This window comes from Alosa alosa, chromosome 14, assembly GCF_017589495.1.
Source record: "Alosa alosa isolate M-15738 ecotype Scorff River chromosome 14, AALO_Geno_1.1, whole genome shotgun sequence".
Taxonomy (NCBI): Eukaryota; Metazoa; Chordata; class Actinopteri; order Clupeiformes; family Clupeidae; genus Alosa; species Alosa alosa.
In genome coordinates this window covers 28,945,919-28,950,765 of record NC_063202.1, presented here as the reverse complement: position 1 = coordinate 28,950,765, position 4,847 = coordinate 28,945,919, and positions in this window count along the sequence as shown.

The window sequence follows — 4,847 nt, the reverse complement described above, 5'->3', positions numbered from 1 at the left end:
TCCGACAGATTGCTTCCGCGTGTCAGTGGATACTTCCGTTCGACGTTTCACCTGCTTGGACAACGATTGGTGGATTTCCATGTCCAACAAAATAGGCCTAACCTAATTTCTCTCCACGCCTTGCGTTGGCCGTTGAATTCTTACCTGTTCATTAAAATTGTGTGTAGTTTCTATTGTCAAAAATAAGATTTTATTCCTTGAAAAAGGAAAATCAGGATTTTAACCATGTCAATTTTATTCATGTGAAGTTGATTGTTACATTTAAGTCCTTGGGCTACATCGGGGAAAAAAGCAATGTTTTTTTGTGTGCTTTCTTTCTTAATGCCTACATACAGTCATTCATGCAGTAGCCTATGCCTAGTCTTTATATATATTATGCTACACCTTTTCACATATAACTTTGAATTGCATCTCTTCAAAAGCGCTCCCATGTATCTTCCTTGGCTGTTTCCATGACACACCACATTGCCTACCCTTTAGCCTACATCCTGTTAACCTTATCATGGGGAAGAAGGTTAGTGCATGTCTCAGAGTCACCAAGTCAAATGCATCAGATACTTCAGGAAATGCTTCCTCTTTACCTTGTACAGTATGTTGACATCCAGAATGGTGTATCAGCACAATTGTAGGTCACTTTCAATGACAATGGGCAAAACAAATATCAATTCTTTCCAATCTTGCTGCTTAGTTGCATTCATCGTCATAGTGTATTCTGCTCTTGATATCACACAATTGTTCCATGTGTCCTCAGCATTTCAATCCCTGATCACTGTTGGCTGCCATGACACCAGTCACTTGCAGTTGTTTGAATATTATTGCACTCTAGATTAGGCCTACAGCATAACCCAATGCCGGTAAATAAACCTACCTTTCAAGAATATAAATATTTGACATGGATGTAGCCTATAGAAAGCTCTTAACACTTTAGACTGAGTAAGGGTCATTCCATTTAGGCTAGTTCAAACAGCCTTAACATCAAATAAAGCAGTATTTTCGTAATTTCCCTACTAACCAAGGTTTATACATTCATTTTGCAAAAGCTATTCTGTTATGAGGTTAAAACAAGGGTGTGGGCTACACATGTCAATGCATCTCTTTCCTCCTTTCTTCTTTATGATTAAAGCATGATCTGATTTTGATTCATTGGTCTATTGGGCACTGTGGTTAATACACGGGCTGTGGTTAACACTTTACTTTTTCTTGTTTTCCCCGTTTGCGTAAAACAGGGTTCTGCGGTTTAAACACAATGCGGCTATACAAAGGAAATGACTGTAGTGCCTATGGCATGGGCAGCTTGCACATCTGGGAAAGGCTAAATGAATTCTGAATGATTCATACAGGTTTTGAGTTGCATATGTTGCCATCCAGACAAACATCTTTTTCAGGGAAAGCCATGCCAAACTGCATTCACATGTTACAACACTATGGCTTCATAGTAGAAGAGTCTAGATGCTAAAATGGCCTGCATTTGGTCCAGAGCTGTCACATTTGGAGCATAATGGAAAGAAAAACATGACTAAGAAGACCCCAGATTGTTGAGCAACTGACATCCTAAATTAGGCTATAATGGGACAACATTTCATTCTCAGAATTTCAGCAACTGGTCTCCTCTGTTCCCAAATGTTTAGAGACTGTTGTTAAAAGAAGAAGCGATGCAACACAATGGAAAACAGGCCCCTGTCTCAACTTTTTTGAAACATGTTGCTGGCATCAAAATGCACAATAGATATATCATCTAACAAGCCAAATGTCAGCAATTTTATTTCTTACAACAATGATTCATAAACCCACACACTCTGTAAGTTTGTAGTGCACATGACATTCTGTGTATAAAAGTGAATGAATAAAGCTGAAAAGAAATGAATGAAGCAAAGACAATGCTATCTTTCCACACATGTTCTAAGAAATCATTTTACAAATTGACTGACGTTGACTGAGGTAGCTTTTGCATGTTCTCAAGTCAAGGAACCATGCTTTTCATACAACAAATTACCATAGAGATTCAGGGTGTAAATCGCACAAAACATTAAGTTTAAATGTGCGTTATGTACAAATTCATGAACACATGTGATATGTTTATACAGTATGTTTTCTTTTAAACAATAATGTCTAATAATACTGTTTTTCTCATTTTCGTATGCCATTACATCTTATGCCATTGAGGGTTGAACAAATTACAGTCATAACTATGAAAATAAATCTGTGCATTGGTATAGAAAATAACCCCTGATATTGTGCAGCAAATATTCAAAAACTTGGTTGTGCAACATCTGCATGTGCTTTCTGGGTATCCCTTTGTGTGGCTATATTACCGTGGTTCCATGTGATCATGTAATGCATTCAGAGCAGCCTAAAGAGAGGGGAAGGTGGCATATCTAGTTAAAAATAGCTTAGTCTTAGTTAGGTGCAATTATTTTGGTTTGAATATTGTTAACATGATAATGATATAACACATAAGATAGTAAATGATATGGTCTTGTATAGAATGTTTGTCTAGTTACCAATAGTTTGTATTAGCTAGTAGTTAAGCACCCTAGTTCAACTTAAAAAGAGCACTCAAGGAATATGACCACTACTGCATGGGTCACCTTCACCCTCCCAATGGTCCTCGTCATTGTAAAATCTTTAATGATTTTAACTGACATGATAGTGTTGAGGCATGGAGTTATTATATTTTGCCGGCCTGGGACATCACTGACAATTTGGTGATTCAAACTACTTTAGGTAGCTAAGGCTACAGGAGACGAAGGGCGGAGAGAGAGGGAAGAGCGTAATTTCTCAGAAATAATGACCAATCTGTATATCTGCTTTTTAAATTGGTGTTTTATAATTCCATGGTATTCTACAACTTTCACATAGTACGTGATGGCTCAAAAGAGGATTATTGTACAAGTCAAGTCAGTGTTTTCCTGCAATTCTCTGTAAAGTTTCTTCCCTTAACTGTCAGATATTGTTTAACCATTTAGCATACCATTTTCCAGTTAAAGTGATTATTTTGCACAACAGTGAGTGATACCACTGTAGCCAACAATTTATGTCCCCCTCAACGTATATATTATGTTTACGGCCTTGCTTCAATCACAAACCGGCTAGCCTATTTAAGGGTAGTTGACACAGTGTTCGAGGAGCCATTCTGTAGTCAGAACTCCCACACCACAGGTGTGTAGTCATTATCCTCTGAGCTGGGTATGTTCATTCTCTGAATGTGTTAAAAAAACAATGCAAGTTGTGTTATTTTCAACACATATTGTGTAACAAATAACATAAGGAAACAACACAAACTGCGTTGTCCTTATCTGGACACAGAGATGTGTTAAAAACAACGCAAGTTGTGTGGTTTTGTTTTCAACACGTTCGGTTTTTAAGAATTAACCGGCAGTAGAGGAACATTATTCCTAGAACTAAACGAGTGTAGGCCTAATAAGAAGATGAGTCAGGCATTCTCACAGTCTATATTGTGGGTATATCAACTATGGATAGTAATATTACATTGAAGTGAACCATTTCTACATTAAGCGGAGTCAGGTTTATTATGTTTAACAGGGGTTTATAATCAATAGTTATATTTCCAACAGCGTGCGGAAAGCTTCACAATTTCCTTCAAACACTTCCAGTTCCCTCATTGGTTCTGAAAAGTGTTTTTTACAGCAGTGATTGTTGTCTCATCTCCATTGTAGCACCGCCAGTGTGACCATGGGGTTTTGATCACCTTTCTTACCAAGGCTGGTCTCTCTCAATCTCTCAGTTTTCCTGAGTGGCCAGCTCTGGGAAAAGTTTAATTGTCCTAACCATTTTCCATTTCAAAATAAGTCTAGTAAAGTCTTTTCTTAAGTTACTTCAACTTATAAAAATAAGTAATGTAGTTTCAACTAAATTTCATGAGTTAACAGTGTTTCAACTTTGATTTTGAAGTCAACTCAATAATATGTGGGCTGTACTTAAATTTGTAAGTTATGGTCCTAACTACAGCCGTTAGGGATTATGGGTAAATGCTACTTTCTTGTTTATAATGTTTTTTTTCTTTATTACTGTTTATTGTGGGTTTTTTGGATGTGTATGACGTAGAACAACTGATGAGCAAAATTAGTGTGTAAGAGATTTATTGTCAGGATTACCATTAAGGAGAAGACCATTATTGAAATGTATAGGACATTTTAGAAAGTAACCATACAGTGTGAAATTGACTACTTTCTCAATTAGCATTGCCTTTCCACTTGGAGGTGTCTCAAAGTTAGCCGCTGAATGCTTACTTGTATTATGTGTCTGTGTACTTTCTCCTGGGATGGATTTGATCTTCACCTTATGAGATGAAGGGTCTTGGACAGTATACATTTTCTACGAATTGATAAGAGAGATTATATTCACAATGAAAACACTTCACAATTAAGTTTGTGTATCTGTTCCTGCCTCCAGCACATTCAATACTTTACGCCCTATGCACAGGTTAGGCTGTTGTGGATGGTCATCTACTTGATGGTTTGTGGCACCAATTAATAATTACAGGACAACATGACAACAACAGTATAGCCTTTAGTGTCACTGTCACTTAGTGATGTATTTTATTTCAATGTACTCAAATTTCAATAAGGTGATATGTGATCTCTTTAAGAATATGTTGACAGGGGTATTCTGGGGGGAAAAACTTCCACTCAAGTTAAAATAGTCTTAAGTGACATTCACTAAAAATTATGTTGTGTTGACAAAGAAGCCTTAGTTGATTGTACTTCTCTGATTTAGAATATTAGTCAGATCAACATGCTATCTTTATTTGATGCAACTTAATTGCCTTCTTATATGATGCTCAATGAACTTACAAGGCAACCAGGTTACCCATTTTTTCAAATTAA